Source organism: Saccostrea echinata, unplaced genomic scaffold (genome assembly GCF_033153115.1).
Source record: "Saccostrea echinata isolate AGI-Se365-2 ecotype Australia unplaced genomic scaffold, CSIRO_AGI_Sech_v1 ptg000054l, whole genome shotgun sequence".
Classification (NCBI taxonomy): domain Eukaryota; kingdom Metazoa; phylum Mollusca; class Bivalvia; order Ostreida; family Ostreidae; genus Saccostrea; species Saccostrea echinata.
The window spans coordinates 21385033-21405150 of NW_026889803.1; the positions used below are offsets into that span (position 1 = coordinate 21385033).

General features: G+C 32.4%; 1 protein-coding gene across 1 annotated transcript in view; it reads left to right on the top strand.

Annotated features, from left to right (window-relative positions):
- LOC133205206 (2-methoxy-6-polyprenyl-1,4-benzoquinol methylase, mitochondrial-like) overlaps positions 1 to 20118 on the top strand; it is a 31406-nt gene that overhangs the window by 6838 nt on the left and 4450 nt on the right. The window lies entirely within an intron of this gene.

The following is a 20118-nucleotide window of genomic DNA, read 5'->3' on the forward strand; positions in this document are numbered from 1 at the left end:
TTTGCCACGCATGAACAGATTTGCACGTATCAATGCCCGATTGAACGTGTTAAAATTTGCCATAAATTAAAATTCATATATTTGATAAATATCTCTCAAATCAACTAATATTATTGGTAGCTAAGTGTAACAAGCAAAGGGGTAGAGTTTGACAGCCTATAGATATGGTGATCGTGCCCCATTCACATTATCGATAAAAACAAATTTATAAAAGACTTTTATTTTCTCAGGCTAGTAGAGTTTTGGCAGGGCTGACAACTCTCACTTGCAGTCAGCCCTGCATGTCTAGCTAATTATGTTCCCCAAACGAAGTTTGGGAACATATTGTTTTTACTCTGTTTCTTATTATTATTAAGTCTTCCGTTCACAACGGAAGACTTATAGTGATTGTATTGTTTCTTTTTATTAAGTCTTCCGTTCACAACGGAAGACTTATAGTGATTGTATTGTTTCTTTTTATTATTATTATTATTATTCCTCCCAAATTTTGTGAGCGCGATTACTCAGAGATGGTTGGATAGATTTTCACAATTTTTCACATGATAGTAGGCTGATATATGAAGTTTATATAAAATTCCGTTTTTTGAAAAATTCACTTCCGGTCCGAAGTTACGGCCGAATTTCCAATTTTTAAATGGACTTTTGTCCGGAATTTTTCTCGAAAACGGTTTGAGGTAAAGATGTGAAATTTACAGGAGTATTAGATCATGACATTCTCTTTGTTTCGAAGTTGTTTTCGTGTGTTTCCGGTACTTCCTGTCCGAACCGGAAGTGAATTTGTGTTTGGTCAATTTTCAACTTTTTTGTTTTTCAATATTTTTTCAAGATATTATTATGTATAACAGAGGTTATTCTACAAATACTAAATATATAATTTGTTTTAAAATTGGATTGCGCATTTTCTAGATTTTAGGTACCGTCATTTTCCCCATTTACCTAGTGTGTATACAATGGGCAAAGAAAGATAACTCTGACTTGTAAGTGAGAATAGAACTTTCGAGATAAAGGCGGAAATAGTATCGATGACGTCAGAGACATATACACTCTCCATATCAAAAATATTTAGACGTTCCATATGCACTCTTCTAAATGTAAGAGTACGTTGGTTACCGCTTCCAGTGCATGTATAGTTTAAAGTTGCCAATGTAGTGTAAGCCTGTATTGACAGTTAATTGATTTACACATGAATATATCTAAAAAAAAATAATATATATGCTAGGTACCTAATTCAAGTAAATATATTATAAGCACTGAATATACATTTATAGTGATGGACAGGCATGCAATTTTATCTATCTCGTATAGTAAGTTCAGAATACGATAGTTATAAACTTTCTATAATGTAGACGATTTATTATTCTCTATGATTTGAATGCGAAATTATCCCGATTTCCGAGTTTTATTTTCGATATTAAAAAAATATTACATACATTCAAAAAGGAATTGAGCGATAGAAAATTGTAATACAGTACTGTTTTAAAGCCTTTATAAATAAATTGATATCTGCCACTTAAAAGAAAGAAAATCAATCTATAGATTAGATTTGGTTATTACATGTATATTTGATAAAAAGTTAAATTATTTTTGACACATGATCTATACTCTATATACCCAAGGAATTATAAAAGATGTGAAAAGACGATTCTTGGATTCTTGTGAAATACTCAAAGAGTTAAAAAAAAAATATGTGAAAACGCGATTCTGTGTGAAATAATGGTACGCTATATGTTTCTTTTGAAAAAAAAAAAAACATGATAAAAAAAATTGCACAGGTCTCTTGATATGTGGGATAAGTATACCTGAATGAACACAGTTTTATGCAATGATATATAATTATGTACATGCAACTGACGTCCGTACTTTTCCTTATAATTCATAAAACATAAAACTATCTAATTCCTTTGAAGCCTCCTCCCCTCCCCCCCCCCCCCCCCCGTCATGATTAATATTTGGAGACGTTCGTGCAGCTAGGCATTTGAATTATATATTCGTTTTAGATTTAAATCTGGAACATGTGAATATAATTACCATTTACATGTATACAGAATTTCATATTCTATAATGGTAGATTTGTCATTATGAAATGTTCAATTTACGTCTGAGAGAGAGAAAGAGAGAGAGAGGGGGGAGAGAGAGATTCCCTCTTGATCCCGATCCTCCTATCCATTTACATAGACCAAAAATTAGTTCTATATCGGTCACACCCATTCTTTATTAAATGTTTTCTGATTTCATAGTCAGTCATGGTCACATCCTGTATATTTTTCAGCTTAAAAAGTATCACACGAGGTGCACGTGTGTTGACCTGTCAATCAAAATCACTTGACGCTGTATGCAATGCAATTAAGTAGCCTGAGTTTGAAATGATCTTGAAGTACGATCTTTAAGTAAATCTGATGCAACAAACTTGTAAAAAAAATAGAATAAAATAAAAAATAAAATATCTCGGTATTATGAACTTCGATTGTGGGACGTGGAGACCGGTCCTTTGGATGAGATCGTATAAATTGAGGTCCCTTGTCGCAGAAGGTGCTGGCATAAAAAAGATTCCCCACTGCTCAATTGCGATAAGTGCCAAAGTATAGGACAAAAATTTGCAGTCTCCACCGGCGAGTGGTGGCGTCTCCATGTGAGTGAAAAATTCAAAAATTCTGGAGAGGGACGTTAAACAACATACGTATAATCAATCAATCAATCAATCGATTGCTGAAGAATTGCTGTAAATGAATAATCTGTCTTATAGGTATGCTGTCAAATCTTGATATTATAACTTTACAAAATTCAGTGACTTTACGTTTAGTGTGATACTAACTTAATTCATTATATTTTTTTATAACACCATCACAATTATGTTAAAATATACACACAATGAAGTTTATGATAGTACGGTGTTCGTTCGTCTGTTTGTTTGTCTTAGAAATGATTGCATACAATTTTTTTTTTAAATTGCTAATGATATACGTTTATCTCTTATAGGTGCCAAATGTATTATACAAGATTGATAATGAAAATCAAAGTACCTTAAGTACTGAAAGGACTTTTTTCCAGTTATTTTTTTCTTTCACAGTAAATATGATATGTATGTTTTTTACACAGAAAAAAAGCAAATTCTTACAGATTTAGAAGAACGGAAGACTTTTTTGTTGCCATGGCAACAAGAGTCTAGTTATTAAGTCTTCCGTTCACAACGGAAGACTTATAGTGATTGTATTGTTAAGTCTTCCGTTCACAACGGAAGACTTATAGTGATTGTATTGTTTCTTTTTATTATTATTATTATTATTATTCCTCCCAAATTTTGTGAGCGCGATTACTCAGAGATGGTTGGATAGATTTTCACAATTTTTCACATGATAGTAGGCTGATATATGAAGTTTATATAAAATTCCGTTTTTTGAAAAATTCACTTCCGGTCCGAAGTTACCGCCGAATTTCCAATTTTTAAATGGACTTTTGTCCGGAATTTTTCTCGGAAACGGTTTGAGGTAAAGATGTGAAATTTACAGGGGTATTAGATCATGACATTCTCTTTGTTTCGAAGTTGTTTTCGTGTGTTTCCGGTACTTCCTGTCCGAACCGGAAGTGAACTTGTGTTTGGTCAATTTTCAACTTTTTTGTTTTTTAATATTTTTTCAAGATATTATTATGTATAACAGAGGTTATTCTACAAATACTAAATATATAATTTGTTTTGAAATCAGATTCCACATTTTGCAGATTTTCGGTACCCTCATTTTCCCTATTTACCTAGTTGTAGACAATGGGCAAAGAAAGATAACTCTGACTTGTAAGTGAGAATAGAACTTTCGAGATAAAGGCGGAAATAGTATCGATGACGTCAGAGACATATACACTCTCCATATCAAAATATTTCTAAAGACGTTCTATATCCACTCTTCAAAATTTAAGAGTACGTTGGTTACCGCTTCAAGTGCATGTAAAGTTTGAAGTTGCCAGTGTAGTGTAAGTCTGTATTGACAGTTAATTGATTTACACATGAATATATCTAAAAAAAATTAATACATATGCTAGGTAGCTAATTCAAGTAAATATATTATAAGCACTGAATATACATTTATAGTGATGGACAGGCATGCAGTTTATCTATTTCGTATATTAAGTTCAGAATACGATAGTTATAAGCCTTCTATAATGCAGACGATTTATTATTCTCTATGATTTGAATGCGAAATTATCCCGATTTCCGAGTTTTACTTTCGATATTAAAAAATATTACACTCAAAAAAGGAATTAAGCGATAGAAAATTGTAATACAGTACTGTTTTAAAGCCTTTATAAATAAATTGATATCTGCCACTGAAAAGAAAGAAAATCAATCTATAGATTAGATTTGGTTATTACATGTATATTTGATAAAAGGTTAAATTATTTATGACACATGATCTATACTCTATATACCCAAGGACTAAAAAAGTTGTGAAAAGGCGATTCTTGGATTCTTGTGAAATACTCAAAGAGTTAAAGAGTGTGTGAAATAATGGTACGCTATATGTTTCTTTTAAAAAAAAAACATGATAAAAAAATTGTACAGGTCTGTTGATATGTGGGATGAGTATACCTGAATGAACACAATTTTATGCAATGATATTTAATTATGTACATGTAACTGACGTCCGTACTTTTCCTTATAATTCATAAAACATAAAACTATCTAATTCCTTTGAAGCCCCCCCCCCCCCCCGTCTTGATTAATATTTGGAGACGTTCGTGCAGCTAGGCATTTGAATTATATATTCGTTTTAGATTTAAATCTGGAACATGTGAATAACATTACCATTTACATGTATACAGAATTTCATATTCTATAATTATGAAATGTTCAATTTACATGTCTGAGAGAGAGAGAGAGAGAGAGAGAGAGAGAGAGAGAGAGAGAGAGAGAGAGAGAGATTCCCTCTTAATCCCGGTCCAGACCAAAAATTAGTTCTATATCGGTCACACCCATTCTTTATTAGATGTTTTCTGAATTCATAGTCAGTCATGGTCACATCCTGTATATTTTTCAGCTTAAAAAGTATCACACGAAGTGCACGTGTGTTGACCTGTCAATCAAAATCACTTGACGCTGTATGCACTGCAATTAAGAAATGATCTTGAAGTATGATCTTTAAGTAAATTTGATGCAATAAACTTGTGAAAGAATAGAATAAAATAAAAAAAAATATCTCGGTATTATGAACTTCGATTGTGGGACGTGGAGACCGGTCCTTTGGATGAGATCGTATAAATCGAGGTCCCTTGTCGCAGAAGGTGCTGGCATAAAAAAGATTCCTCACTGCTCAATTGCGATAAGTGCCAAAGTAGATGACAAAAATTTGCAGTCTCCACCGGCGAGTGGTGGCATCTCCATGTGAGATCTTGATATTATAACTTTAGAAAACTCAGTGACTTTACGTTTAATGCGATACTAACTTAATTCATTATATTTTTTTGTAACACCATCACAATTATGCCAGAACATATACACAGTGAAGTTTATGATAGTATGGTGTTTGTTCATCTGTTTGTTTGTCTTAGAAATGATTGCAAACATTTTTAATTGCTAATTATCCTTGCTCTGTGATATACGTATATCTCTTATAAATGCATTATACAAGATAGATCATAAAAATCAAAGTACCTTAAGTACTGAAAGGACTTTTTCCAGTTATTTTTTCTTTCACAGTAAATATGATATGTATGTTTTTTACACAGAAAAAAAAAGCAAATTCTTACAGATTTAGAAGAACGGAAGACTTTTTTGTTGCCATGGCAACAAGAGTCTAGTTTCTTTTTATTATTATTATTATTATTATTATTATTCCTCCCAAATTTTGTGAGCGCGATTACTCAGAGATGGTTGGATAGATTTTCACAATTTTTCACATGATAGTAGGCTGATATATGAAGTTTATATAAAATTCCGTTTTTTGAAAAATTCACTTCCGGTCCGAAGTTACGGCCGAATTTCCAATTTTTAAATGGACTTTTGTCCGGAATTTTTCTCGGAAACGGTTTGAGGTAAAGATGTGAAATTTACAGGAGTATTAGATCATGACATTCTCTTTGTTTCGAAGTTGTTTTCGTGTGTTTCCGGTACTTCCTGTCCGAACCGGAAGTGAATTTGTGTTTGGTCAATTTTCAACTTTTTTGTTTTTCAATATTTTTTCAAGATATTATTATGTATAACAGAGGTTATTCTACAAATACTAAATATATATTTTGTTTTGAAATCAGATTCCACATTTTGCAGATTTTCGGTACCGTCATTTTTCCTAGTTACCTAGTGTGTAAGCAATGGGCAAAGAAAGATAACTCTGACTTGTAAGTGAGAATAGAACTTTCGAGATAAAGGCGGAAATAGTATCGATGACGTCAGAGACATATACACTCTCCATATCAAAATATTTAGACGTTCCATATTCACTCTTCTAAATGTAAGAGTACGTTGGTTACCGCTTCCAGCGCATGTATAGTTTAAAGTTGCCAGTGTAGTGTAAGTCTGTATTGACAGTTAATTGATTTACACATGAATATATCTAAAAAAAAAAATTAATATATATGCTAGGTACCTAATTCAAGTAAATATATTATAAGCACTGAATATACATTTATAGTGATGGACAGGCATGCAATTTTATCTATCTCGTATAGTAAGTTCAGAATACGATAGTTATAAGCCTTCTATAATGCAGACGATTTATTATTCTCTATGATTTGAATGCGAAATTATCCCGATTTCCGATCGATATTGAAAAATATTGCATACACTCAAACAGGAATTGAGCGATAGAAAATTGTAATACAGTACTGTTTTAAAGCCTTTATAAATAAATTGATATATGCCACTTAAAAGAAAGAAAATCAATCTATAGATTAGATTTGGTCATTACATGTAAATTTGATAAAAAGTTAAATTATTTATGACACATGATTTATACTCTATATACCCAAGGAATTATAAAAGATGCGAAAAGACGATTCTTGGATTCTTGTGAAATACTCAAAGAGTTAAAAAAAAAATGTGAAAACGCGATTCTGTGTGAAATAATGGTACGCTATATGTTTCTTTTGAAAAAAAAAAACATGAAAAAAAAATTGCACAGGTCTGTTGATATGTGGGATAAGTATACCTGAATGAACACAATTTTATGCAATGATATATAATTATGTTCATGCAACTGACGTCCGTACTTTTCCTTATAATTCATAAAACATAAAACTATCTAATTCCTTTGAAGCCCCCCCCCCCCTCCCCCGTCTTGAGTAATATTAATATTTGGAGACACTCGTGCAGCTAGGTATTTGAATTATATATTCGTTTTAGATTTAAATCTGGAACATGTGAATATATATAATTACCATTTACATGTATACAGAATTTCATATTCTATAATGGTAGATTTGTCATTATGAAATGTTCAATTTACGTCTGAGAGAGAGAGAGAGAGAGAGAGAGAGAGAGAGAGAGAGATTCCCTCTTAATCCCGATCCTCCTATTCATTTACATAGACCAAAAATTAGTTCTATATCGGTCACACCCATTCTTTATTAAATGTTTTCTGATTTCATAGTCAGTCATGGTCACATCCTGTATATTTTTCAGCTAAAAAAGTATCACACGAAGTGCACGTGTGTTGACCTGTCAATCAAAATCACTTGACACTGTATGCACTGCAATTAAGTAGCCTGAGTTCGAAATGATATTGAAGTATGATCTTTAAGTAAATCTGATGCAACAAAGTTGTGAAAAAAATAGAATAAAATAAAAAATAAAATATCTCGGTATTATGAACTTCGATTGTGGGACGTGGAAACCGGTCCTTTGGATGAGATCGTATAAATCGAGGTCCCTTGTCGCAGAAGGTGCTGGCATAAAAAAGATTCCCCACTGCTCAATTGCGATAAGTGCCAAAGCATAGGACAAAAATTTACAGTCTCCACCGGCGAGTGGTGGCGTCTCCATGTGAGTGAAAAATTCTGGAGAGGGACGTTAAACAACATACGTATAATCAATCAATCAATCAATCGATTGCTGAAGAATTACTGTAATTGAATAATCTGTCTTATAGGTATGCTGTCAAATCTTGATATTATAACTTTACAAAACTCAGTGACTTTACGTTTAATGTGATACTAACTTAATTCATTATATTTTTTTATAACACCAACACAATTATGCCAAAACATACACACAGTGAAGTTTATGATAGTACGGTGTTCGTTCGTCTTTTTGTTTGTCTTAGAAATGATTGCAAACAATTTTTTTTAAATTGCTAATGATATACGTATATCTCTTATAGGTATTATACAAGATTGATAATGAAAATCAAAGTACCTTAAGTACTGAAAGGACTTTTTTCCCCAGTTTTTTTTTTCTTTCACAGTAAATATGATATGTATGTTTTTTACACAGAAAAAAAAAACAAATTCTCACAGATTTAGAAGAACGGAAGACTTTTTTGTTGCCATGGCAACAAGAGTCTAGTTATTATTATTAAGTCTTCCGTTCACAACGGAAGACTTATAGTGATTGTATTGTTTCTTTTTATTATTATTATTATTATTCCTCCCAAATTTTGTGAGCGCGATTACTCAGAGATGGTTGGATAGATTTTCACAATTTTTCACATGATAGTAGGCTGATATATGAAGTTTATATAAAATTCCGTTTTTCGAAAAATTCACTTCCGGTCCGAAGTTACGGCCGAATTTCCAATTTTTAAATGGACTTTTGTCCGGAATTTTTCTCGGAAACGGTTTGAGGTAAAGATGTGAAATTAACAGGGGTATTAGATAATGACATTCTCTTTGTTTCGAAGTTATTTTCGTGTGTTTCCGGTACTTCCTGTCCGAACCGGAAGTGAACTTGTGTTTGATCAATTTTCAACTTTTTTGTTTTTTAATATTTTTTCAAGATATTATTACGTATAACAGAGGTTATTCTACAAATACTAAACATATAATTTGTTTTGAAATCAGTTTCCACATTTTGCAGATTTTCGGTACCGTCATTTTCCCTATTTACCTAGTGTGTAGACAATGGGCAAAGAAAGATAACTCTGACTTGTAAGTGAGAATAGAACTTTCGAGATAAAGGCGGAAATAGTATCGATGACGTCAGAGACATATAAACTCTCCATATCAAAATATTTAGACGTTCTATATTCACTCTTCAAAATTTAAGAGTACATTGGTTACCGCTTCCAGTGCATGTAAAGTTTGAAGTTGCCAGTGTAGTGTAAGTCTGTATTGACAGTTAATTGATTTACACATGAATATATCTAAAAAAAAATTAATATATATGCTAGGTAGCTAATTCAAGTAAATATATTATTTATAAGCACTGAATATACATTTATAGTGATGGACAGGCATGCAATTTTATCTATTTCGTATAGTAAGTTCAGAATACGATAGTTATAAGCTTTCTATAATGCAGACGATTTATTATTCTCTGTGATTTGAATGCGAAATTATCCCGATTTCCGAGTTTTATTTTCGATATTAAAAATATTACATACACTCAAAAAAGGAATTAAGCGATAGAAAATTGTAATACAGTACGGTTTTAAAGCCTTTATAGGGGCCTAAATAAATTGATATCTGCCACTGAAAAGAAAGAAAATCAATCTATAGATTAGATTTGGTTATTACATGTATATTTGATAAAAAGTAAAATTATTTATGACACATGATCTATACTCTATATACCCAAGGAATTATAAAAGATAGGAAAAGGCGATTCTTGGATTCTTGTGGAATACTCAAAGAGTTAAAGAGTGTGTGAAATAATGCTACGCTATATGTTTCTTTTGAAAAAAAAAACATGATAAAAAAATTGTACAGGTCTGTTGGCATGTGGGATAAGTATATATCTGAATGAACACAATTTTATGCAATGATATATAACCATGTACATGCAACTGACGTCCGTACTTTTCCTTATAATTCATAAAACATAAAACTATCTAATTCCTCTGAAGCCTCTCCCCCCCCCCCCCCCCTTCTTGATTAATATTTGGAGACGTTCGTGCAGCTAGGCATTTGAATTATATATTCGTTTTAGATTTAAATCTGCAACATGTGAATAACATTACCATTTACATGTATACAGAATTTCATATTCTATAATGGTAGATTTGTCATTATGAAATGTTCAATTTACGTCTGAGAGAGAGAGAGAGAGAGAGAGAGAGAGATTCCCTCTTAATCCCGATCCTCCTATCCATTTATATAGACCAAAAATTAGTTCTATATCGGTCACACCCATTCTTTATTAGATGTTTTCTGATTTCATAGTCAGTCATGGTCACATCCTGTATATTTTTCAGCTTAAAAAGTATCACACGAAGTGCACGTGTGTTGACCTGTCAATCAAAATCACTTGGCGTTGTATGCACTGCAATTAAGTAGTCTGAGTTCGAAATGATCTTTACGTAAATTTGATGCAACAAACTTGTGAAAAAATAGAATAAATTAAAAAATAAAATATCTCGGTATTATGAACTTCGATTATGGGACGTGGAGACCGGTCCTTTGGATGAGATCGTATAAATCGAGGTCCCTTGTCACAGAAGGTGCTGGCATAAAAAAGATTCCTCACTGCTCAATTGCGATAATATAAGTGCCAAAGTATATGACAAAAATTTGCAGTCTCCACCGGCGAGTGGTGGCATCTCCATGTGAGTGAAAAATTCTGAAGAGGGACGTTAAACAACATACGTATACTATAATCAATCAATCAATCGATTGCTAAAGAATTACTGTAACTGAATAATCTGTCTTATAGGTATGCGTCAAATCTTGATATTATAACTTTACAAAACTCAGTGACTTTACGTTTAATGTGATACTAACTTAATTCATTATATTTTTTATAACACCATCACAATTATGCCAAAACATATACACAGTGAAGTTTATGATAGTACGGTGTTCGTTCGTCTGTTTGTTTGTCTTAGAAATGATTGCAAACAATTTTTTTTTTAAATTGGAAATGATATACGTATATCTCTTATTGGTGCAAAATGTATTATACAAGATTGATCATGAAAATCAAAGTACCTTAAGTAATGAAAGGACTTTTTTTCCAGTTATTTTTTTCTTTCACAGTAAATATGATATGTATGTTTTTTACACAGAAAAAAAGCAAATTCTTACAGATTTAGAAGAACGGAAGACTTTTTTGTTGCCATGGCAACAAGAGTCTAGTTATTATTATTATTATTATTCCTCCCAAATTTTGTGAGCGCGATTACTCAGAGATGGTTGGATAGATTTTCACAATTTTTCACATGATAGTAGGCTGATATATGAAGTTTATATAAAATTCCATTTTTTTAAAAATTCACTTCCGGTCCGAAGTTATGGCCGAATTTCCAATTTTTAAATGGACATTTGTCCGGAATTTTTCTCGGAAACGGTTTGAGGTAAAGATGTGAAATTCACAGGAGTATTAGATCATGACATTCTCTTTGTTTCGAAGCTGTTTTCGTGTGTTTCCGGTACTTCCTGTCCGAACCGGAAGTGAACTTGTGTTTGGTCAATTTTCAACTTTTTTGTTTTTTAATATTTTTTCAAGATATTATTATGTATAACAGAGGTTATTCTACAAATACTAAATATATAATTTGTTTTAAAATTGGATTGCGCATTTTGTAGATTTTAGGTACCGTCATTTTCCCCATTTACCTAGTGTGTATACAATGGGCAAAGAAAGGTAACTCTGACTTGTAAGTGAGAATAGAACTTTCGAGATAAAGGCGGAAATAGTATCGATGACGTCAGAGACATATACACTCTCCATATCAAAAATATTTAGACGTTCCATATGCACTCTTCTAAATGTAAGAGTACGTTGGTTACCGCTTCCAAAGCATGTATAGTTTAAAGTTGCCAGTGTAGTGTAAGTCTGTATTGACAGTTAATTGATTTACACATGAATATATCTAAAAAGAAAAATTAATATATGTGCTAGGTAGCTAATTCAAGTAAATATATTATAAGCACTGAATATACATTTATAGTGATGGACAGGCATGCAATTTTATCTATCTCGTATAGTAAGTTCAGAATACGATAGTTATAAGCCTTCTATAATGTAGACGATTTATTATTCTCTATGATTTGAATGCGAAATTATCCCGATTTCCGAGTTTTATTTTCGATATTAAAAAATATTACATACACTCAAAAAAGGAATTGAGCGATAGAAAATTGTAATACAGTACTGTTTTAAAGCCTTTATAAATAAATTGATATCTGCCACTTAAAAGAAAGAAAATCAATCTATAGATTAGATATGGTTATTACATGTATATTTGATAAAAAGGTTAAATTATTTATGACACATGATCTATACTCTATATACCCAAGGAATTAAAAAAGACGATTCTTGAATTCTTGTGAAATACTCAAAGAGTTAAAAAAAAAATATGTGAAAACGCGATCCTGTGTGAAATAATGGTACGCTATATGTTTCTTTTGAAAAAAAAACCATGATAAAAAAATTGCACAGGTCTCTTGATATGTGGGATAAGTATACCTGAATGAACACAATTTTATGCAGTGATATATAATTATGTACATGCAACTGACGTCCGTACTTTTCCTTATAATTCATAAAACATAAAACTATCTAATTCCTTTGAAGCCTCCTCCCCCCCCCCTCCCCCCCCATCTTGATTAATATTTGGAGATGTTCGTGCAGCTAGGCATTTGAATTATATATTCGTTTTAGATTTAAATCTGGAACATGTGAATATAATTACCATTTACATGTATACAGAATTTCATATTCTATAATGGTAGATTTGTCATTATGAAATGTTCAATTTACGTCTGAGAGAGGGGGGGGGGGGGGAGAGAGAGATTCCCTCTTAATCTCGATCCTCCTATCCATTTACATAGACCAAAAATTAGTTCTGTATCGGTCACACCCATTCTTTATTAAATGTTTTCTGATTTCATAGTCAGTCATGGTCACATCCTGTATATTTTTCATCTTAAAAAGTATCACACGAAGTGCACGTGTGTTGACCTGTCAATCAAAATCACTTGACGCTGTATTCACTGCAATTAAGTAGCCTGAGTTCGAAATGATCTTGAAGTATGATCTTTAAGTAAATCTGATGCAACAATCTTGTGAAAAAATAAAATAAAAAATAAAGTATCTCGGTATTATGAACTTCGATTGTGGGACGTGGAGACCGGTCCTTTGGATGAGATCGTATAAATCGAGGTCCCTTGTCGCAGAAGGTGCTGGCATAAAAAAGATTCCCCACTGCTCAATTGCGATAAGTGCCAAAGTATAGGACAAAAATTTGCAGTCTCCAACGGCGAGTGGTGGCGTCTCCATGTAAGTGAAAAATTCTGGAGAGGGACGTTAAACAACATACGTATAATCAATCAATCAATCAATCGATTGCTGAAGAATTACTGTAATTGAATAATCTGTCTTAGAGGTATGCTGTCAAATCTTGATATTATAACTTTACAAAACTCGGTGACTTTACGTTTAGTGTGATACTAACTTAATTCATTATATTTTTTTATAACACCTTCACAATTATGCCAAAATATACACACAATGAAGTTTATGATAGTACGGTGTTCGTTCGTCTGTTTGTTTGTCTTAGAAATGATTGCAAACAATTTTTTTTTTTAATTGCTACTGATATATGTTTATCTCTTATAGGTGCCAAATGTATTATACAAGATTGATAATGAAAATCAAAGTACCTTAAGTACTGAAAGGACTTTTTCCACTTATTTTTTTTCTTTCACAGTAAATATGACATGTATGTTTTTTACACAGAAAAAAAGCAAATTCTTACAGATTTAGAAGAACGGAAGACTTTTTTGTTGCCATGGCAACAAGAGTCTAGTTATTATTATTATTATTCCTCCCAAATTTTGTGAGCGCGATTACTCAGAGATGGTTGGATAGATTTTCACAATTTTTCACATGATAGTAGGCTGATATATGAAGTTTATATAAAATTCCCTTTTTTGAAAAATTCACTTCCGGTCCGAAGTTACGGCCGAATTTCCAATTTTTAAATGGACTTTTGTCCGGAATTTTTCTCGGAAACGGTTTGAGATAAAGATGTGAAATTTACAGGGGTATTAGATCATGACATTCTCTTTGTTTCGAAGTTGTTTTCGTGTGTTTCCGGTACTTCCTGTCCGAACCGGAAGTGAACTTGTGTTTGGTCAATTTTTAACTTTTTTGTTTTTTAATATTTTTTCAATATATTATTATGTATAACAGAGGTTATTCTACAAATACTAAATATATAATTTGTTTTGAAATCAGATTCCACATTTTGTAGATTTTCGGTACCCTCATTTTCCCTATTTACCTAGTGTGTAGACAATGGGCACAGAAAGATAACTCTGACTTGTAAGTGAGAATAGAACTTTCGAGATAAAGGCGGAAATAGTATCGATGACGTCAGAGACATATACACTCTCCATATCAAAATATTTAGACGTTCTATATTCACTCTTCAAAATTTAAGAGTACGTTGGTTACCGCTTCCAGTGCATGTAAAGTTTGAAGTTGCCAGTGCAGTGTAAGTCTGTATTGACAGTTAATTGATTTACAAATAATATATCTAAAAAAAATTAATATATGTGCTAGGTAGCTAATTCAAGTAAATATATTATAAGCACTGAATATACATTTATAGTGATGGACAGGCATGCAATTTTATCTATCTCGTATAGTAAGTTCAGAATACGATAGTTATAAGCCTTCTATAATGTAGACGATTTATTATTCTCTATGATTTGAATGCGAAATTATCCCGATTTCCGAGTTTTAATTTCGATATTAAAAAATATTACATACACCCAAAAAGGAATTGAGCGATAGAAAATTGTAATACAGTACTGTTTTAAAGCCTTTATAAATAAATTGATATCTGCCACTTAAAAGAAAGAAAATCAATCTATAGATTAGATTTGGTTATTACATGTATATTTGATAAAAAGTTAAATTATTTATGACACATGATCTATACTCTATATACCCAAGAAATTATAAAAGATGTGAAAAGACGATTCTTGGATTCTTGTGAAATACTCAAAGAGTTAAAAAAAAATATGTGGAAACGCGATTCTGTGTGAAATAATGCTACGCTATATGTTTCTTTTGAAAAAAAAACCATGATAAAAAAAATTGCACAGGTCTCTTGATATGTGGGATAAGTATACCTGAATGAACACAATTTTATGCAGTGATATATAATTATGTACATGCAACTGACGTCCGTACTTTTCCTTATAATTCATAAAACATAAAACTATCTAATTCCTTTGAAGCCTCCTCCCCCTCTCCTCCCCCCCCCCCCGTCTTGATTAATATTTGGAGACGTTCGTGCAGCTAGGCATTTGAATTATATATTCGGTTTAGATTTAAATCTGGAACATGTGAATATAATTACCATTTACATGTATACAGAATTTCATATTCTATAATGGTAGATATGTCATTATGAAATGTTCAATTTACGTCTGAGAGAGAGAGAGAGAGAGAGAGAGAGAGGAGAGAGAGAGATTCCCTCTTAATCCCGATCCTCCTATCCATTTACATAGACCAAAAATTAGTTCTATATCGGTCACACCCATTCTTTATTAAATGTTTTCTGATTTCATAGTCATGGTCACATTCTGTATATTTTTCAGCTTAAAAAGTATCACACGAAGTGCACCTGTGTTGACCTGTCAATCAAAATCACTTGACGCTGTATGCACTGCAATTAAGTAGCCTGAGTTTGAAATGATCTTGAAGTATGATCTTTAAGTAAATCTGATGCAACAAACTTGTGAAAAAATAGAATAAAATAAAAAAATAAAATATCTCGGTATTATGAACTTCGATTGTGGGACGTGGAGACCGGTCCTTTGGATGAGATCGTATAAATCGAGGTCCCTTGTCGCAGAAGGTGCTGGCATAAAAAAGATTCCCCACTGCTCAATTGCGATAAGTGCCAAAGTATGGGACAAAAATTTGCAGTCTCCACCGCAGAGTGGTGTCGTCTCCATGTAAGTGAAAAATTCTGGAGAGGGACGTTAAACAACATACGTATAATCAATCAATCGATTGCTGAAGAATTACTGTAATTGAATAATCTTTCTTATAGGTATGCTGTCAAATCTTGATATTATAACTTTACAAAACTCAGTGACTATACATTTAATGTGATACTAACTTAATTCATTATATTTTTTTATAACACCATACACAATTATGACAAAACATACATGATGGTACGATGTTCGTTCGTCTGTTTGTTTGTCTTAGAAATGATTGCAAACAAATTTTTTTTAAAATTGCAAATGATATACGTATATCTCTTATAGGTGCAAAATGTATTGTACAAGATTGATAATGAAAATCAAAGTACCTTAAGTAATGAAAGGACTTTTTTCCAGTTATTTTTTTCTTTCACAGTAAATATGATATGTATGTTTTTTACACAGAAAAAGGCAAATTCTTACAGATTTAGAAGAACGGAAGACTTTTTTGTTGCCATGGCAACAAGAGTCTAGTTAAGGTCTTCCGTCTCCAACGGAAGACCTTATTGTTTTCGTTCGGTTTCTTTTTCCCTATTATTAAGGTCTTCCGTCTCCAACGGAAGACCTTATTGTTTTCGTTCGGTTTCTTTTTCCCTATTATTATTATTATTATTATTATTATTTTTCTTCCAACCGATTTTGTGCACGCGATTTCTCAGAAACGACTGGGCCGATTTACACCAAACTTTCAGATGTAAAAGATATTCAATTGATCTTGATAGGTTTTCTTCTTTTTTGATGACGTCACTTCCGGTCGTGAGATATTGACGATTTTCTGATTTTCAGAGGGTCGGCTTGTCCTGGAAACTCCTCCTAAACGACTAAAGCTATTGAGTTAAGATTTTCAGTGAAGATAGAGGAAATATTGTAGATGTGCAATTGGGCATCTATATCTTTCCAGCTCAAATGGCGTTGAAGCTCGCCTGGGCTCGAAAAATAGGCTCACAAACATCTCGCAAAATTTGACACGTTTTCTTTTATATCTTTTTACCTGCAAATATTTTGTTAAAACATGTATTACAAAAGATGTGTAAAATAATCAGACCTTTCATTTGATATCAAGAAAAAAGGGCTGATCCCTCAAATTAGGGGCTCAGAGGGGCCAAAAGTCTTTTATATATAACTCTTGAACGATCAATATTTTGTTATAAATTACTGAAGCAAAAATGTCCATCTTATTGATTTGCAACTATATGTTTTAAAATTTTGATCATATGTTACGTAATAAGGGGCCACAAGGGGCCAGAATGCTAAATCTTTGACGCTTTATATCTCAAAAAGGGGGAATATTTTGAAAAGCAATATTGAACAAAAGATGTTCAGAATAATGTTCTTAACAATATGCAACCTTTCAATTTTTGCAAAACGGCCCCATTAAGGACTTGAAGGGCTGGCCCCTAAATATTTCAATTCAGCATATCTCGAAAACGGAAATAGATTTCTGAATAGTTGTTGAACAAAAAATCTTCAAAATCACAAGACCTTTCAATTGATATCAAGAAAAAAGGGCTGATCCCTTAAATTAGGGGCTCAGGGGGGCCAAAAGTCTTTCATGTATATCTTTTGAACGATCAATATTTTGTTATAAATTACTGAAGCAAAAATGTTCATCTTATCGATTTGCAACTATATGTTTTAAAATTTTGATCATATGTTACGTAATAAGGGGCCAAAAGGGGCCAGAATGCTAAATCTTTGACGCTTTATATCTCAAAAAGGGGGAATATTTTGAAAAGCAATATTGAACAAAAGATGTTCAGAATAATGTTCTTAACAATATGCAACCTTTCAATTTTTGCAAAACGGCCCCATTAAGGACTTGAAGGGCTGGCCCCTAAATATTTCAATTCAGCATATCTCGAAAACGGAAATAGATTTCTGAATTGTTGTTGAACAAAAAATCTTCAAAATCACAAGACCTTTCAATTGATATCAAGAAAAAAGGGCTGATCCCTTAAATTAGGGGCTCAGGGGGGCCAAAAGTCTTTCATGTATATCTTTTGAACGATCAATATTTTGTTATAAATTACTGAAGCAAAAATGTTCATCTTATCGATTTGCAACTATATGTTTTAAAATTTTGATCATATGTTACGTAATAAGGGGCCAAAAGGGGCCAGAATGATAAATCTTTGATGCTTTATATCTCAAAAAGGGGGAATATTTTGAAAAGCAATATTGAACAAAAGATGTTCAAAATAATGTTCTAAACAATATGCAACCTTTCAATTTTTGCAAAACGGCCCCATTAAGGACCTGGAGGGCTGGCCCCTAAATTTTTCAATTCAGCATATCTCGAAAACGAAAATAGATTTCTGAATAGTTGTTGAACAAAAAAACTTCAAAATCAAAAGACCTTTCATTTGGTATCAAGAAAAATGGGCTGACCCCTCAAATTAGGGGCTCAGGGGGGCCAAAACTCTTTCATCTTTAACTCTTTAACGATCAATAATTTGTAATACATTCCTGAAGCAAAGATGCTTATCTTAACGATTTACAACAATATATGATAAGATACTGATCATACGTTACGTAATAAGGGGTCACAAGGGGCCAGAATGCTAAATCTTTGACGCTTTATATCTCGTAAAGGAGGAATATTTTGATGAGCAATACTGAACAAAAGATAGTCAGAATAATGTTCTAAACAATATGTACCCTTTAAATTTTTATCAAATGGCCCTATTAAGGACTTTGAGGGATGGCCCCTAAATATTTCCATTCAGCATATCTCCACAACGAAAGGAAATCTCTGAATAATTGTTGAACAAAACGTTTTCAAAATCACAAGACATTTCAATTGATATCAAGAAAAAGAGGCTGACCCCTCAAACTAGGGGCTCAGAGGGGCCAAAAGCATGTCATCTATAGCTCTTTGATAATGTTATATAAATCAAAAGAATGAAATCTAATTAGGGAAGTCTATATATTATTATCTTTTGAAAAAGATCATAGTCAAAATAATATCTCATCTTATCGAGAAATTGGACGGAAGACCTACTCGTTGCTCGCAACGAGATCTCATCTAGATATTATTATTATTATTTTTCTTCCAACCGATTTTGTGCACGCGATTTCTCAGAAACGGCTTGGCCGATTTACATCAAACTTTCAGATATAAAAGATATTCTATCGATCTTGATAGGTTTTTTTGCTTTCTGATGACGTCACTTCCGGTCGTGAGATATTGACGATTTTCTGATTTTCAGAGGGTCGGCTTGTCCTGGAAACTCCTCCTAAACGACTAAAGCTATTGAGTTAAGATTTTCAGTGAAGATAGAGGAAATATTGTAGATGTGCAATTGGGCATCTATATCTTTCCAGCTCAAATGGCGTTGAAGCTCGCCTGGGCTCGAAAAATAGGCTCACAAACATCTCGCAAAATTTGACACGTTTTCTTTTATATCTTTTTACCTGTAAATATTTTGTTAAAACATGTATTACAAAAGATGTGTGAAATGATAAGATCTTTCATTTGGTATCAAGAAAAAAGGGCTGATCCCTCAAATTAGGGGGTCAGAGGGGCCAAAAGTCTGTTATGTATAACTTTTGAACGATCAATATTTTGTTATAAATTACTGAAGCAAAAATGTTTATCTTATCGATTTGCAACTATATGGTTTAAAATTTTGATCATATGTTACGTAATAAGGGGCCAAAAGGGGCCAGAATGATAAATCTTTGACGCTTTATATCTTAAAACGGGGGAATATTTTGAAAAGCAATATTGAACAAAAGATGTTCAGAATAATGTTCTTAACAATATGCAACCTTTCAATTTTTGCAAAACGGCCCCAGTAAGGACTTGAAGGCCTAGCCCCTAAATATTTCAATTCAGCATATCTCGAAAACGAAAATAGATTTCTGAGTAGTTTCTGAACAAAAAATCTTCAAAATCACAACACCTTTCAATTGATATCAAGAAAAAAGGGCTGATCCCTCAAATTAGGGGCTCAGGGGGGCCAAAAGTCTGTCATGTATAACTTTTGAACGATCAATATTTTGTTATAAATTACTGAAGCAAAAATGTTC